Here is a 16,394-nt window from a genome sequence, read left to right on the forward strand (position 1 = left end):
CCGTGCAGAGGTGACTGTATAGTTAGTTCCCTTAATTAAACAGAACATGTAAGGTACTTGGACTAAGGAGTAACGTCAGGCTCCTTTAGTCCAATATTGGGCAATGTAGGCCTATGCTATTTAGTAACATTTAGGCTAGTTGCATAGAAAAAGTCATTTCAATCCCTGACCATTTTTTAACTCTCTCTCAACACTTTGACGTGCTGTCAAATTTAGACTAGGATACTTCTTCACTCCCCGAGGTCAGTGTTGTGAGCAAAACTAGCTAGTCGAATTATTATATCCTCGCCACGAAAAGGGGCTGACTTTAGGACTGCGGAAAGAAATGGCTCTGCTGTTGCCCTARCCATCACCTATTGCGGATCCTATCCCTCGAGCGACTTGGCCAATCAGTGCGTATCAGCGACACATGAACGGTGATTTCCACGGAATGGCTCGCGGAACAAAGAAGCCGCCCGTCGCGAATTCCCGTATGGGTAGATAGAGAGAATTCGCCGATAAAACAGCACAGAAGAGTTACGTTAGTAAGGCTTGGTGAAATAAAATGATTATCTTCGACGCAAAATAGAAAAAAGTCCGTTTTTTTATGCTCAAGGAGAGAACTTGGCGTCGTGAGGGCTTTGTCGATCGCGAGGCGAGGCTTTTGGCTACATTGTTACATTGGAACGTAAGTAAAATATGTCTTGCCTGTTTTAATTTTATTGCGTCGAATATAATAATGTTTGAACACATTCGATAGTGTTGTTCAATATGCTCTCTGTTGTTGATGTTTAGAAAACTTGGCAATGTTCACAACTTTGTCGCACTGGGTTGGGTATGTTTTGTTGTTGTACATGTTGTTTTTATGAAGCTGCAGCAACTCAATAAGCCATTCGTACGAGAAGGCTAATTTAGGACTTTATTGAAATAAAATGACGTCGACTGGGAAGCGAGGCGTGGTAACTTGAGAAGCATAACTTGTCTTTGGCATTTACTTGTAATTACATTTTTATTAATTCATCCCACCGTTTACAAGAGCTTGGGAAATAATGACAAAATATTAATAAACTGATTATGATTAGAATGTTTTCGAAACGATATTCTGAAAAGGTTCTGAGTGGCTACAAGCAAATAAACATAATTTCCCCCAAAATATATTATTGACAACATGTAGAATATTCAGGACCTCATTCTGTCAAACTGGGACACGGACTAGGCCACTGTAATGGTTATTACTTACATCAGGAAAGCCATTTTTTGCTTTAAGTATTAGGCCACTGTATTGTAGTCTACTCCTTTGCAGAACTTGCATGTTGGCTTGCTATTTGATACCCTGCTTTGGACAGTTTCCTATTGTCACAGCTGAATTTACGTCAGTGTAGTCTGTGATTCTACAGACAGGTGGGCAAACAGGAGAGATATTTTACAGCGGGGGTGGGTTTACCAAAACGGACGCCTATTCAAGTGSATCTGTTGCAGTTTATTAGTCATTTTTAAACGGTAAATGCTTTATCTCCTGGAGTGACTGTAACCACACCATCTGCCTGACCTGGCCCTTCCAGGGCACGAACACTGTCCAGATGAAGTGTCTGATGGGATTACCGTGGGATGGACCAGTTAAAGAGCCAGTTATCATATTGATGTGCTTTTCTTTCCTTAATGCGTCTTAGTGGATGGTACATTAAACCTCTTTGTCACCAGAGTAGGCCTTGCTTACTCTTCTGACTAGGCCTACAACTAACCCATTTATATGGAAAACCATTACCAGTTTTTGGCTGTTGCATAGGCCTAATCAATGAATGATCCCATGGGGTGGAAGTATTCAGATCGTTCCTAGTATAGAACCAATCACAGCCCCCACACTCAATTATTAACATCTGGGGTTTGAACCCACGACCTCAGTCATGTCAGGTGACCTATGAACCCTATAGCCACCTGGGTGGGCAACATCCATAGTGCATCATGACCACACTGGAATAGGCACACTGTTGGAAGTAAAACTTTTTTTGTTGTTGACCAAACACACAAGCTATTTCTCTGTGAACAAATTAAGACTTTCAGCATGCTTATAGAGAAGAGCACTCAACATGTACTGCACTGACACAAATGACTAATGATTGGTTGAAATACATTTATAATATCACATTTTATTTGTGACATGCGCTGAAAACAACAGGTGTTGTTCACCTTACCGTGAAATGCACACTTGCAAGCCCTTAACCAACAATGCAGTTCAAGAAATAGAGTTAAGAAAAKATTTACAAAATAAAAAGTAACACAAAATAACAACAACGAGGCTATGTGCCGGTACCGAGTCAACGTGCGGGTGTACAGGTTAGTCGAGGTAATTTGTACATGTAGGTATGGGTAAAGTGACTATATACATAGATAATAAACAGAGAGTAGGAGCTGTGTAAAAACAAAGGAGCRGGGTCAATGATTGCTTGGGGCTAGAAGCTGTTAAGGAGCCTTTTGGACCTAGACTTGGTGCTCTGGTACCGCTTGGCGTGCGGTAGCAGAGAACAGTCTATGACTTGGGTGACTGGAGCCACAATTTTTGGGGCCTTCCTCTGACATTGCCTAGTATATAGGTCCTTGATGGCAGGACGCTTGGCTCAGTGATGTACTGGGCTGTGTACACTACCCTCTAACGCCTTACGTTCAGATGCCGTGTGGTTGTCATACCAGGCGGTGATGCAACTGGTCAGGATACTCTCGATGGTGCAGCTGTAGAACCTTTTGACGATCTGGGGACCCATRCCAAATCTTTTCAGTCTCCTGAAGGGGAAAATGCGTTGTCGTGCCCTCTTCACAACTTTTTTGGCGTGCTTGGATTGTGTGATCTGTACTGTTAGATTTCAGTGCCGCCTTTGATATTATTGACCATAACCTGTTATGGTTTTTCAACCTCAGCTCTGAATCCAGGATATAGCAATCTATCTAATAGAACATTGGGTTTTCTTTAATGGAAGCTTCTCTAATGTTAAACATGGGAAGTGTGGTGTACCGCAGGGCATCTCTCTAGGCCATCTACTCTTTTCTATTTTTACCTATGACCTGCCACTGGCATTAAAGAAAGCCTTTATCCATGTACGGTAATGATTCAACGCTGTAARTAGAGTCATATCATATTAGATGTTTTAAACAACTAGATCTGATTTGCATGGGTATGATTTAATTGGGTRTTTTTCCACATAGACACACCCTATGTGTTTTAATAAAATCAACTATATGTATTGAGCTTGTCTGATGCTTTAAGCACACTGTTTGATTAAGCTTGTGCTAGTAAACGTGCAACATTGGTTATAACATTCTGGACCCTCAGTTTCCTGTGTCAGTGTGCTCGGGACACACACAGGGTAAGGGGTCATCCGGTAGGCCTATTTTATGACATTTCCACTGGGACAGAGCATTAMATTTTTCCCTTTTCATGCTGAGTGGTTATCGAAAGGGAAAGAGCTTGACCCCCCCCCCCAAAAAAAAAAAAAACATTTAGGAATTATTGTCAATCACAATGGATGTAAAAACAGACTTTGTTTGAGGTGAAGAAAAGATTACTTTGAGATCTCTGCGTTATACATTTATATGCCTACATTTGCGCGCAGGCCAGGAAACCTATAGGCCTACCTCTGTGTAATCGGGTGTGTGTCCACGCAAAAGACAATGACTAAATTGACAAAACTCGGGAATGGGATTAAATTAACCAAAACTTGTTTCTCACAAGCATAGGTTGTGTTCTCTGCAAACAACATGCCCACTCCGGCAATGAGAAGGGTAAAAGACTGGAATAATAATATATTGAATGCATTAACAGAAAGTACCGTAACCAAACAAACATTGTAGGTTAGKAATTAACGGTAAATGTACTACTGGTGAGATATGTAATGGGGAATTGATAGACCTTAACAATCAAATGCAAACAATTCACACAATGAAGTTGTGAAGTAATGAATTTTCACAAATTAACGGAAGAGAGTGCATTCTGGAGAGAGACGTGCAATTGTGCATCTTAGCCACACTCCTTCTTGGACTGTGCCATCCCCACGGCCTCCGCAATGGATTAGTCTAGGCCTCTGCAATTAATTAGTTCACTGAGATGGGTGTGAATCAGACAGGTGTCTCGTGTGCCATTTAATTAAAAWAWATATATATATTGGTACCAGTTAAAAGTTTGGACACACCTACTCATTCAAGGATTTTTCTTTATTTTKAYWWTTTTTTTTACATTGTAGAATAATAGTGAAGACATCAAAACTATGAAATAACAAATGGAATCATGTAGTAACCAAAAAAGTGTTAAACAAATGAAAATATATTAAAAWCTCTTCAAAGTAGCCACCCTTTTCCTTGATGCACACTCTTGGCMTTACCTCAACCAGCTTCACGTGGAATGTTTTTCYAATAGTCTTGAAGGAGTTCCCACATATGCTGAGCACTTGTTGGCTGCTTTTCCTTTACTCTGCGGTCCAACTCATCCCAAACCATCTCAATTGGGTTGAGGTCGGGTGATTGTGGAGGCCAGGTCATCTGATGCAGCACTCATCACTCTCTTTCTTGGTCAAATAGCCCTTACACAGCCTGGAGGTGTGTTGGGTCATTGTCCTGTTGAAAATCAAATGATGGTCCTAYTAAGCGCAAACCAGATGGGATGGTGTATCGCTTGCAGAATACTGTGGTAGCCATGCTGSTTAAGTGTGCCTTGAATTCTAAATAAATCACAGACCGTGTCACCAGCAAAGCCCCATCACACCTTCTCCTCCACGCTTCACAGTGGGAACCACACATGCATAGATCATCCGTTCACCAACTGCGTCTCACAAAGACACAGCGGTTGGAACCAAATATCTCAAATTTGGTCTCCTCAGACCAAAGAACAGATTTCCACCGGTCTAACGTCCATTGCTCGTGTTTCTTGGCCCAAGCAAGTCTCTTCTTATTGGTGTCCTTTTAGTAGTGATTTCTTTGCAACAATTCGACCATGAAGGCCTGATTCACGCAGTCTCCTCTGAGCAGTTGATGTTGAGATGTCTGTTACTTGAACTCCGTGAAGCATTTATTTGGGCTGCAATTTCTGAGGCTGGTAACTCTAATGAACTTATCCTCTGCAGCACAGGTAACTCTGGGTCTTACTTKCCTATGGCAGTCCTCATGAGAGCCAGTTTCATCATAGTGCTTGATGGTTTTAGGGACTGCACTTGAAGAAAGTTCTTGAAATTTTCTAGATTGACTGACCATGTCTTAAAGTAATGATGGACTGTTTCACTTTGCTTATTTAAGCTGTTCTTGACATAMTATGGACTTGGTCTTTTACCAAATAGGGCTATCTTCTGTATACCATCTCTACATTGGCACATCACAACTGATTGGCTCAAAAGCATTAACAAGGAAAGAAATTACACAAATGAACTTTTGACAGGGTACCCCTGTTAATTAAAATGCATTCCAAGTGACTTCCTCATGATGCTGGTTGAGAGATTGCCAAGAGTGTGCAAAGCTGTCATCAAGGCAAAGGTGACTATTTTGAAGAATCTAAAATATATTTTGATTTAACTTTTTTTGGCTACTACATGATTCCATATGTGCTATTTTATGGTTTTGATGTCTTCAATATTATTCTACAATGTAGAAAACAGTAAAAATAACGAAAAACCCTTGAATGAGTAGGTGTCAACTTTTGACTGGTGCTGTCTCTCTCTCTCTCTCTCTCTCTCTCTCTCTCTCGATAAACCAAACAATCGACCAGTCGACTAATTGGGGTCAGTCCTTCAATGGTTGTAAATCTGGGGAGAGGTCTCTCCGTGATATAGATTCCCTGCTTATTTGACATCGCACTCCACAAAGCAAGTCCTAAAACTTAACTAGTTTTATCTTGATTATTGTCCAGTCACATGGTTTAGTGCTGCAAAGAAGTACCTAGTTAACCTTTCTAGGACACACCCCACAACATTCGGCTGAAAAGGCAGCGCGGGAAATATTTTTTAGAAATATGTAACTTTCACACATTAACAAGTCCAATACAGCAAATGAAAGATAAACATCTTGTTAATCTACCCATCGTGTCCGATTTCAAAAATGCTTTACAGCGAAAACACAACATATGATTATGTTAGATCACCGCCAAGTCCAAAAAACACAGCCATTTTCCCAGCCAAAGATAGGAGTCACAAAAAGCAGAAATAGAGATAAAATTAATCACTAACCTTTGATGATCTTCATCAGATGACACTCATAGGACATCATGTTACACAATACATGTATGTTTTGTTCGATAATGTGCATATTTATATCCAAAAATCTCAGTTTACATTGGCGCCATGTTCAGAAATGCCTCAAATATCCGGAGAAATTGCAGAGAGCCACATCAAATAACGGGAAATACTCATCATAAACTTTGAAAGATACATGTTTTACATAGAGGTAAAGATACACTTGTTCTTAATGCAACCGCTGTGTCAGATTTCAAAAGAACTTTACGGAAAAAGCACACCATGCAATCTGAGACGGCGCTCAGATATAACAACATTTCTCCGCCATGTTGGAGTCAACAGAAATATGAAATTACATCATAAATATTCCCTTACCTTTGATGATCTTCATCCGAATGCACTCCCAGGAATCCTAGTTCCACAATAAATTGTTGTTTTGTTCGATAATGTCCGGTATTTGTCCAAGTAGCTACTTTTGCTAGCACGTTTAGTTAACATATCCAAACGCTCGCACAGGTCCAGGCAAACTCGGACGAAAACTTCAAAAAGTTATATTACAGGTCGAATAAACTGGTCAAACTAAGTAGAGAATCAATCTTCAGGATGTTGTTATCATATATATCCAATAAYGTTCCAACCGGAGAATTCCTTCGTGTCTGTAGAAGTAATGRAACGCAAGGCGATATCATGWGGAAWGCGCDTGACCAGGAACTGGCAATCTGCCAGACCRCTGACTCATTCCCCTCTCATCCGGCCCCACATCACAGTATAAGCTTCATTCAACGTTCTACAGACTGTTGACATCTAGTGGAAGGCGTAGGAAGTGCAAACAGATCCATATCTTACTGGGATTTGAACAGGCAATGAATTGAATATCGACCAGCCTCAGAATTTCCACTTCCTGTTTGGAAGTTTGCCTGCCATATGAGTTCTGTTATACTCACAGACATATTTCAAACAGTTTTAGAAACTTCAGAGTGTTTTCTATCCAATAATAATATGCATATATTAGCATCTGGGACAGAGTAGGAGGCAGTTCAATTTGGGCACGCTTTTCATCCAAAGTGAAAATGCTGCCCCCATCCCTAAAAAGTTAAGCTGCTGCTGGCCCAAAACAGAGCTTCACATTTTGCTCTTCATTGTAATCAGAGGGTTAATATCCAAACTATGCATGCCAGTCTCTCTCTTGGCTAAGAGTTGAGGAAAGACTGACTGCATCACTTCTTGATTTTATAAGAAACATTCATGTGTAGGAAATTCCAAATTGTTGGCGTAGTAAGCTCGCACACAGCACTTTTGACAGTTCCCAGGTCCAGAACAAATTCAAGGGAACACACAATATTATACAGAGCCATTATTGCATTTAWTTCCCTTCCATCTTATCTAGTGCAAGTGAACAGCAAACCTGGTTTCAAAAAGCGAACAAAGCTTCACCTCATGGCACGCTTCTCCCCCATATGACCTACTTGTTGTGTGTATGTACTAACACTTATGTGTAACTGATAGATGCACAATACGTGTTAATGTTTTAAAATATATGTAAATTATTTGATCTGTAATGTCTTTTTCGTTGTGTCGGACCCCTTTAAGACTAGCTGTTGCCATTGGCTAATGGGGATCCTAATAAAATCAAATGGGCAGAATGTCCTCTCCTTGTCTGAGGATTGACCTCAGAAATCAGGATAGCTTGGATCAGAGCAAAGAAGGATGATTTCTAGACCTACACATTGGGCATTGAGTTTCTTTGTCCATCTGTGTGGATTTACTTTAAACTACATATGAACTAATAATGAGCTGTCTATAAACCCTTTGTGACCCCCTTAAAGGATGTCTTATGTGTATGGAGTGTGTTAGGTAAAAGCACAGTTTACAGAACACATCTGTCTTATCTTTTAGACTGCTTCTAAGGACAGCCAGTGAGTGGTAGACTTAATTTGAGAGCGTGTGCTAGATCCTGGAAGCAAGATTGTGATGGAACACCTCTCAGCACACCACCCCTGAATACACTATAATGTGACCCGTTTATATTGTGCTGTTTGTTGCATAGCCTACTGTCACATGCAGTACAAACAGGGTGTGCATGTGACTACTGTATTGCAATAAACATCACACACGGGGTTTGTGCTTCCTAAGTGTGTGTTCAATGGAGTGTTGGTGTGTTGAGGGAAACAGAATTGCCTACCCTGTCACAATCCTGCTTCAGCCCACTGTCAGTTGGYGCTAGTGTTGATAGCTATATTGTTTTCACTGTACCCTACCACAAAGTTAGCTAGCTGCGCTGACACTGACAGGACACCCTAACGTTGTTGTGAGCAGGTTATGTGACCATGAATCCGGTTACGCTGCCCCCCTCTGAGTCTCAGTAGGGTGGCTGGTGTGGCTCAGGGCCATCCCGAGAGAGACGTTGGCAGCTTGTTTCAGCTTCTTCCCTGTTAAACGCTAAAACTGCATTCAGGGACTGACTGACTCTAGGAGCTTATGACGCAGAAGAAGCAACGTTTCTGAGCTACTTTGATGCATGCGGTTATCGCCATGACAACTCTATTGCTGCTGTGATATTTAGGTAATTTATTGTGACATAAGGTTGCAAATGACTGGCGTGTCACAGACCTCGTGTGGAGCAGAAATCAGTCGTCCCAACAAACCACTGTGGTGACATACAGAATGTATACTGAACAAAAATATGAACGCAACAACGTCATTGATTTTACGGAGTTACAGTTCATATGAGGAAATGTCAATTGAAATAGATCAATCAATCACATTTTAAAAGGGCTTTATAAATACATCAGCTGATATCTCAAAGTGCTGTACAGAAACCCAGCCTAAAACCCCAAACAGCAAGCAATGCAGATGTAGAAGCACGGTGGCTAGGAAAAACTCCTTARAAAGGCAGGAACTAAGAGAGGAACCAGGCTCTGAGGGGTGGCTTGTCCTCTTCTGGCTGTGCCGGGAGGCAACTATTACAGTGCATGGCCAAGGTTGTGTGTGTGAGAGAGACGAAAACAGCAGGTCCAGGACAAGGTAGCACGTCTAGTGAACAGGTCAGGGTTCCTTATCCACAGGCAGAACAATTTAAATGGATTCRTTAGTCCTTAATCTATGGAATTCACGACTGGGAATACAGATACCTTTTTGTGCATTCAAATTGCCATCGATAAAATGCAATTGTATTCGTTGTCCATAGTTTATGCCTCCTTATAACATAACCCCACCATGGGACACACTGTTCACAACGTTAACATCAGCAAACAGCTTGCCCACACGACTCCATACACGTGGTCTGCGGTTGTGAAGCCAGTTGGACGTACTGCCAAATCCTCAAWAATTATTTTGGAAGCAGCTTATGGTAGAGATGTGAACATCCAATTCTCTGGCAACAGCTCTGGTGGACATTCCTGCAGTCAACATGCCAATTGCATGCTCCCTCAACTTGAGACATCTATGGCGTTGTGTGAGAGAACTGCACATTTTATAGTGGCTTTTATTGCCCCCAGGACAAGGTGCACCTGTGTAATGGTCATGCTGTTTATTYAGCTTATTGATATGCCACACCTGTCAGGTGGATGGATTATTTTGGCAAAGACGTGCTCACTAACAGAGATGCAAACGTGTGCACCAAATTTGAGAGAAATAAGCTTTATGTGCATTTGGAAAATTTCAGATATAATTTAAGCTCATGAAACATGGGACCAGCACTTTACATGTTAATTTTACATTTTTGTAGAGTGCATAATGACCCCTCACTCTTTCTCTTACTCACTTTCTTTAAAAAAAWAATATTGCTCCCTCCCTCTCTTTCTAGTCTTAATGTCTCTTGCTTTTGACCCACCTGCCTTCTATTTCTCACAAACACAATGTCACAACTGACATGCCATAAAAGTTAAGTGACAGTGATTGATRAACTCATTTGAAGGACTCWGAAGAATAGCAACCAACATTACATTTTGTCGTCTTTCAACTGCCAGTCAGTGCCACTGCATCTCCCTCCCTCTGACAGGTGCATGCTACTCATGTTGATCACCATCTTGGGAACATAGCTTCCAGGAACATTAACGTTATCAGAACAGCACAAATAATTTCACATCCTCTTCCGTCGGTCTGTTCAATCGGAGCTCAGGAGGGATACGCACGTTCCAGGAGGAGCGGCAGGCAGCAGTTCCTCCGCTCCACCTTGCTCAGAGCCTGTATGATCATGATGGAGGTGATGAATGCATTTTAATCTCCACACAAACCAACAGTGCTGCGTCAGCCAGCAGCTGTCCAGAGTCGTGACACACTGGCACTAGTCCCATCGGCTGTGCCTGTGTCCTGTAGCCCCCTGTCCCTCCCTCCCACACACTGCTGAGTCAGTCAAATGGTAATGTTTAGAAATCCCATTCAAAGGGATAGGTCACTGAATGACACACTGGGCTGTAAGGGGGACAGCGGGACAATTTAAAGGCCTTGTTCCCACAGTGTAATATCAATAAATCACTGTAGTAGCCTTAATTTAATTGCTCAGGTTGTGGCATGAGCAGTTGTGGCATGAGCAATTATGATGAGCAGTTGTGGCATGAGCAATTATGATGAGCAGTTGTGGCATGACTCCCATGTTCATTTACTGTCCACAGGCATTTTAATCAGTTTTGGACTAACTCGCTTGGTCTGCACCATTAGTAGGTGTGTGTGCGAGTGAGACTCGGTCACAAAGAGAATAGATTTTTCAAAGCCACTTTTGTGCTATAGTTGTAGGCTACTCTTACTGATGTCACTTGTGTCCTGTGATAATAACAATGACAACAGGTTTGCATGCATTTTGTTTTCTGTAATCTGCTTTGTCCAATTTCATGTAAATGAAAGTTATAATCAGACGGCATGACCAGTATGTAAAGAAGCAACGGTCTAAACAACCAGTGGTTGAACTTGGTTGCCAGGGTAAGCTATCAAACTGGAAGGTTGTGTGTGATTACAGGTAGATGGTTTGCTGCGTATGTTGTCAACTAACTTGGGGCCTCTGGTTGTTTTTGAGTGATGTGGTATTTCTCTCTGCACACTAACAGGACTCTACACTCACACACTGACACTCCAACACACACAACATGCACRCACATTTATACTGGCTACACACACTCGCATACAATCATCATTTACGCTGCTGCTACTTCCCCACACTACGCCACCAGCCTATACTGTTGACACCAGGCAGGATGTGGCCATGGACTGCTTACACCAAATCCTGACTGCCGTCAGCATGACACATCAGGAACCGGGATTCGTCGGCCAAGGCAATGTTTGTCCAGTGTTGGTGATTGCGTGCCCACTGGAGCTGCTTCTTGATTTTATCTGATAGGAGTGGAACCCGGTGTGGGGTCGGTCTTTGTCATGGATGGGCTATTGCAGCAGACAACGAGTTGTGCGTTCCGAGATGCCGTTCTGCACACCACTGTTGTACTGCGGCGTTATTTCCCTGTTTTACATAGTAAGCCACGGCAACGTGACTCACTGTCTGTAGGAGCTAACCATTTTCCTGGACAGGTGCTGTACCTAATTAACTGGCACCTGAGTGGGGGTTCTTTCTAGTGTTATTTTTGTTTTTATTCTACCTTSTTATTTTTAGTACTACATTGATATTGCAAGAAAGGCATTTCAATGTACTTGATGTGGTGATCTGAGTCCTTATGCCTGAACTTGTGCCCCCCCGTACACACGCAKACCACATCCCCACACACACACCACACTTACAGGCGATGGATACCTCTTTCCATAGTGGAGGAGAGATGTAGCAGAACAGTCGTTCATCTCTTTACCAGATCTGAGGGTGAGAGAGGCTCCTCAGAGACTTGCACCTGCACACAACAGCATATTGACTGCTGTGAGCACGTGTTCATGTCTATATTGGTACGTTGGTTCTGGTAACCATCAATATTTGTGAAGAGTAGGATGACAATCCAAATGCATTGTTCATCTTTCTGGTCCTGGATATTCTAAAATGAGACCAATTACATATCTATTCACACTTGTATTCCGGTAAATGTGTATATAAGTCAGTCGGCAGGCTCTTTGATGTTAATCTTGATTTACAGCATGTTCACCCCCCCCCCCCCCTAAATCAGACCACTGATAGGGTTTTGCGTGAGTCTGATCTAAAGGAGGAGAGAGCAGGAAAGCACAGTTAGACTGGAATGGAGAGATGGATACAGGGAAATGGACTGAGACAAAGCGAGAGGGGTGGAGGGAGACGAGGAGAAGGGGATGGAGGGAGAAAGGGATCAATAAAAGAGGGGGGGACTGGAATGTGGCGACATGGGAGTAAGATTGGGGGGGAAATGGATCTGGCAGTGAGAGAGAATTCTTTAAAAAGTATCCGATTGCAATTTCCCTCCCTGAGTATCTTACATTTTTTATTTTTTTTAAATTATGGTTTGAGACGGGCACTTCTAAACTTGATCTTTTATCACGAGTAGCTGCTTATAAAGATAACAAAAGAAAATGAATAAGAAATAAAAGCAACAAGTAATACTGAGACTATATATGGGGGGGTACAGAGTCAATGTGCGGGGGCACCAGTTGAGGTAATATGTACATGTAGGTAGAGTTATTAAAGTGACTGCATAGATGATAACAGAGTAGCAGCAGTGTAAAAGGGGCAATGCAAATAGTCTGGGTGGCCATTTGATTAGATGTTCAGCGGATGGTCAGGCTCACCGTAGTCTTGTAGGTCAAGAGGTTGCTGTCACTAAATCACGCCCCAGGAAGTCTTCCCTCCAGTATGTCAATCAGACCTCGCCCCTCACCCCAGCAGCCACTCCTCCCACTCCTTTTTAATCATCTGTTGTTTTACGGTCTGTTCTATATGGCATGCAAAGCGTTGTACCCGTTGCCTGGGTCAGACACAGGACAGTGTCTTGAGGCTCCTATTCAGACGGACAGAGAATTCTCACCCTGGCTGACATGCCTCACAAAAATCACAAGATCAAACAATTAGGCTACTCCGATCAGAGTTGGATCAGTGTCCTCCGGATCCAATGTGTTGCACACTGTCCTCCCAGTCTCTGCAGAGCGCATCAGAGTATAATTATTGTAGGCCTACGTAGACGGGCATGAGCAGTCTTTCAATAACGCCGTCGTGAAATGTGGTTTTGAGATCAAAGCGACCCTAGCCGTGTGTGCACAGTTCTTGATATTCATTGCTAGTTAGTGAGTTATTTAGCCAGTTATAGCTCATTTTTGGTCAGCAATGAGAAAATCATGGTTTGCATCACGGGGGGAGATTTGCACAGCAGGTAAAATAATAACCAGCCAARCTACACTATGTTATGAATTTGCTATCTAGCTAGTTAATTATTTATCTATGTCTTAATGGCATTGTCGTGTCCCATGTCCTAAAATAACTTTCCACCGACACTTGTGTAGAACTGGAAATGGCTGACACGCAGTTGATACTGGTKTAGTTGATGAAACCAATGCTGCATATTCCCGGTTGTAAAACTGTCTCTCAAATGCTCAAAATTGGTTAGGATTCTCCTCTATTCCATCCTGGCCAAGTTAAAAATATATTCTTAGAGTAGCCTAATTGACAAACTCATGCTGTCAAGCTCTCCCATGAACATGGAATATTTTAACCTTACAAATAGATAAACATCTTACTTAGCTACCTCGTCCACCTTAGCCATTTGATACCTGGTTTATTTAATGAAGGAATTATTTGAAAAAGACAACAGTATTTGGTTGTAATGTTGCAGGGGGCCAACCATCCTCCCAGGAGGACAGGACAACACAGGTCGGCACAAGAATTGCAACATCTAGAGGTAGTTGTTAATGGTRAATAGCAGTGCTGTAAGGGTCTATGCCTCAAAGACTACCCCCACCATCATGGCTGCCTTGGTTTCGTTGATCCTCCTGTTAGGCTATGGTTGCTAGGCAGCAGTAGCCTCAGTCTAGGCCTTCCCAGYAAGTGTGACTCGACTGTGGTCCCCGCACAGCAAGTCTGGTCGACCGGAACACGACTGTGACTGAACACTGCTTCCCAAATCCCCCCTGAGCACCGGAGTGCGCTGAACAATACACAAGTCCTTCAGTGTTCAGTCAATCACCGGCAGTGCTAGCAGTGCTGTGCTGGAAAAAGTTTTCTGTTGGACCTGACTGAGTCTTAAGAGTCAACACACAGGTGGACACACTAGCTCTGGTTTCACCAGTTCTCTCGCATTGTAAGCTGCTGTTAGTTTCCCAGTTCCAGCATGAATAACAGAATTGTCTTGTGTGTTCTTTAGGGCTGACCTCAATTAGTCGACTGGCCGATCGATTAAAAAAAAAAAATTGAGCAGTGTCAAATATGAAARATGTTTATGGCACACGAGATGCATGTCTGATTCATGCCCGTCTGAGTGGACTAATCCATTGTGCAGGCCGCAGGTATGGCACACCAGTAGTACATTTATCATTAATTCCCATCATTTCTAATCTAYAACGCTTGTTTGGTTACGGTAATTTGTTTGCATTGAATTGTATTATTGTTAGTCTTACCGTTGTCATTGTAGGAGTGGACACGTTGTTTGCAGAACACACAACCTAGGCTACACTTGTGAGTTTTGGTTTATTTTGTTCCATTTGTTTGGAGCGCTCCTGTCTATCTTGAGTAAGGACACGCACCTGATTATGCGTATAGAAGTAGGACTAGTCCAACTGGCCTGCGTGCATATGTAGGCCTATAATATGCCCATTTGGGGATGTGATACTAGTTCTGAGTGTCTTAACGTCTTATGGCTGRGATCCCGTTAACGGGATCGATATGACATCAGCCARTGAAAGTGCAGGGAGCCAAATTCAAACAACAGAAATTAAAATTCCTCAAACATACAAGTATTTTACACCATTTTAAAGATAAACTTGTTGTTAATCCCACCATAGTGTCCGATTTCAAAAAGGCTTTACAACGAAAGCACCCCAAACGATTATGTTAGGTAAGCAACTAGTCACAGAAAAACACCACTATTTTTCCAGCCAAAGAGAGTCACAAAAAGCAGAAATAGAGAAAATGAATCACTAACCTTTGATCTTCATCAGATGACACTGATAGGACTTCATGTTACACAATGCATGTATGTTTTGTTCGATAAAGTTCATATTTATATTTAAAAAATCTGTTTACATTGGCGTGTTATGGTCAGTAATGTTTTGCTTCCAAAACATCGGTGATTTTGCAGAGCCACATCAATTTACAGAAATACTCATCATAAATGTTGATGAAAATACAAGTGTTATACATGGAATTATAGATCCACTTCTCCTTAATGCAACCACTGTTGAAAATTACTTTACGGAAAAAGCACAACATGCAATAATCTGAGTACGGCGCTCAGGCACAAAAACAAGCCATACAGGTACCCGCTATGTTGTGGAGTTACCAGATGTCAGAAATAGCAATATAAATATTCACTTACCTTTGATCTTCATCAGAATGCACTCCCAGGAATCCCAGTTCAACAATAAATGTTTTTTTTCTTCGATAAAGTTATTTATGTCCAAATACCTCCTTTTTGTTTGCGTGTTTAGGTTACAAATCCAAATTCATGAGCACTAGGTCCAGACGAAAAGTCAAAAGTTCCGTTACAGTTCGCAGAGACATGTCAAACGATGTATAGAATCAATCTTTAGGATGTTTTTAACAAATCTTCAATAATGTTTCAGCTGGAGAATTCCTTTGTCTTTAGAAAGGAAAAGGAACGCAGCTACCTCTCACGGGGGCGYGCCTGAGTGAGCTCTTGGCACTCTGCCAGACATCTGGTTGAAACAGCTCTCATTCTCTCCCCGTGCACAGTAGAAGCCTCAAACAAGGTTCTAAAGACTGTTGACATCTAGTGGAAGCCTTAGGAAGTGCAATATGACCCCATAGACACTGTATATTGGATAGGCAAAGACTTGAAAACCTACAAACCTCAGATTTCCCAMTTCCTGGTTGGATTTTTTCTCAGGTTTTTGCCTGCCATATGAGTTCTGTTATACTCAAATGTTTTCTTCACCTCAAACAGCAAGTTAACAAAGTCTGTTTTTGCATCTATTTGAGAAGGACAATAGTTCCTCAACGTAGCCTATTGGATTACCGCTCGGCATGAAAGGGGGAAAAAATGTRATGCTTTGATCTGATGGAAATGTCATAAAATTGGCCTACCTGATTTACTACTTATCCCTTTTGCAAAATTGATACAATGTTGATACAATGTTTAAAAT

The 16,394-nt window shown here is 41.9% G+C and overlaps 1 protein-coding gene across 1 annotated transcript in view; it reads left to right on the top strand.

Moving 5' to 3' along the window:
• Window positions 1-288: 288 nt before the first annotated feature.
• Window positions 289-16,394, top strand: part of LOC111949501 (SPRY domain-containing SOCS box protein 4) — a 53,159-nt gene continuing 37,053 nt past the window's right edge. Inside the window, exon 1 of the mRNA XM_023966735.2 lies at window positions 289-667. The gene's annotated coding sequence lies outside the window, so the exon portion shown is untranslated. The remainder of the gene's footprint in view (window positions 668-16,394) is intronic.

This window comes from Salvelinus sp. IW2-2015, linkage group LG22 (genome assembly GCF_002910315.2).
Source record: "Salvelinus sp. IW2-2015 linkage group LG22, ASM291031v2, whole genome shotgun sequence".
Taxonomy (NCBI): Eukaryota; Metazoa; Chordata; class Actinopteri; order Salmoniformes; family Salmonidae; genus Salvelinus; species Salvelinus sp. IW2-2015.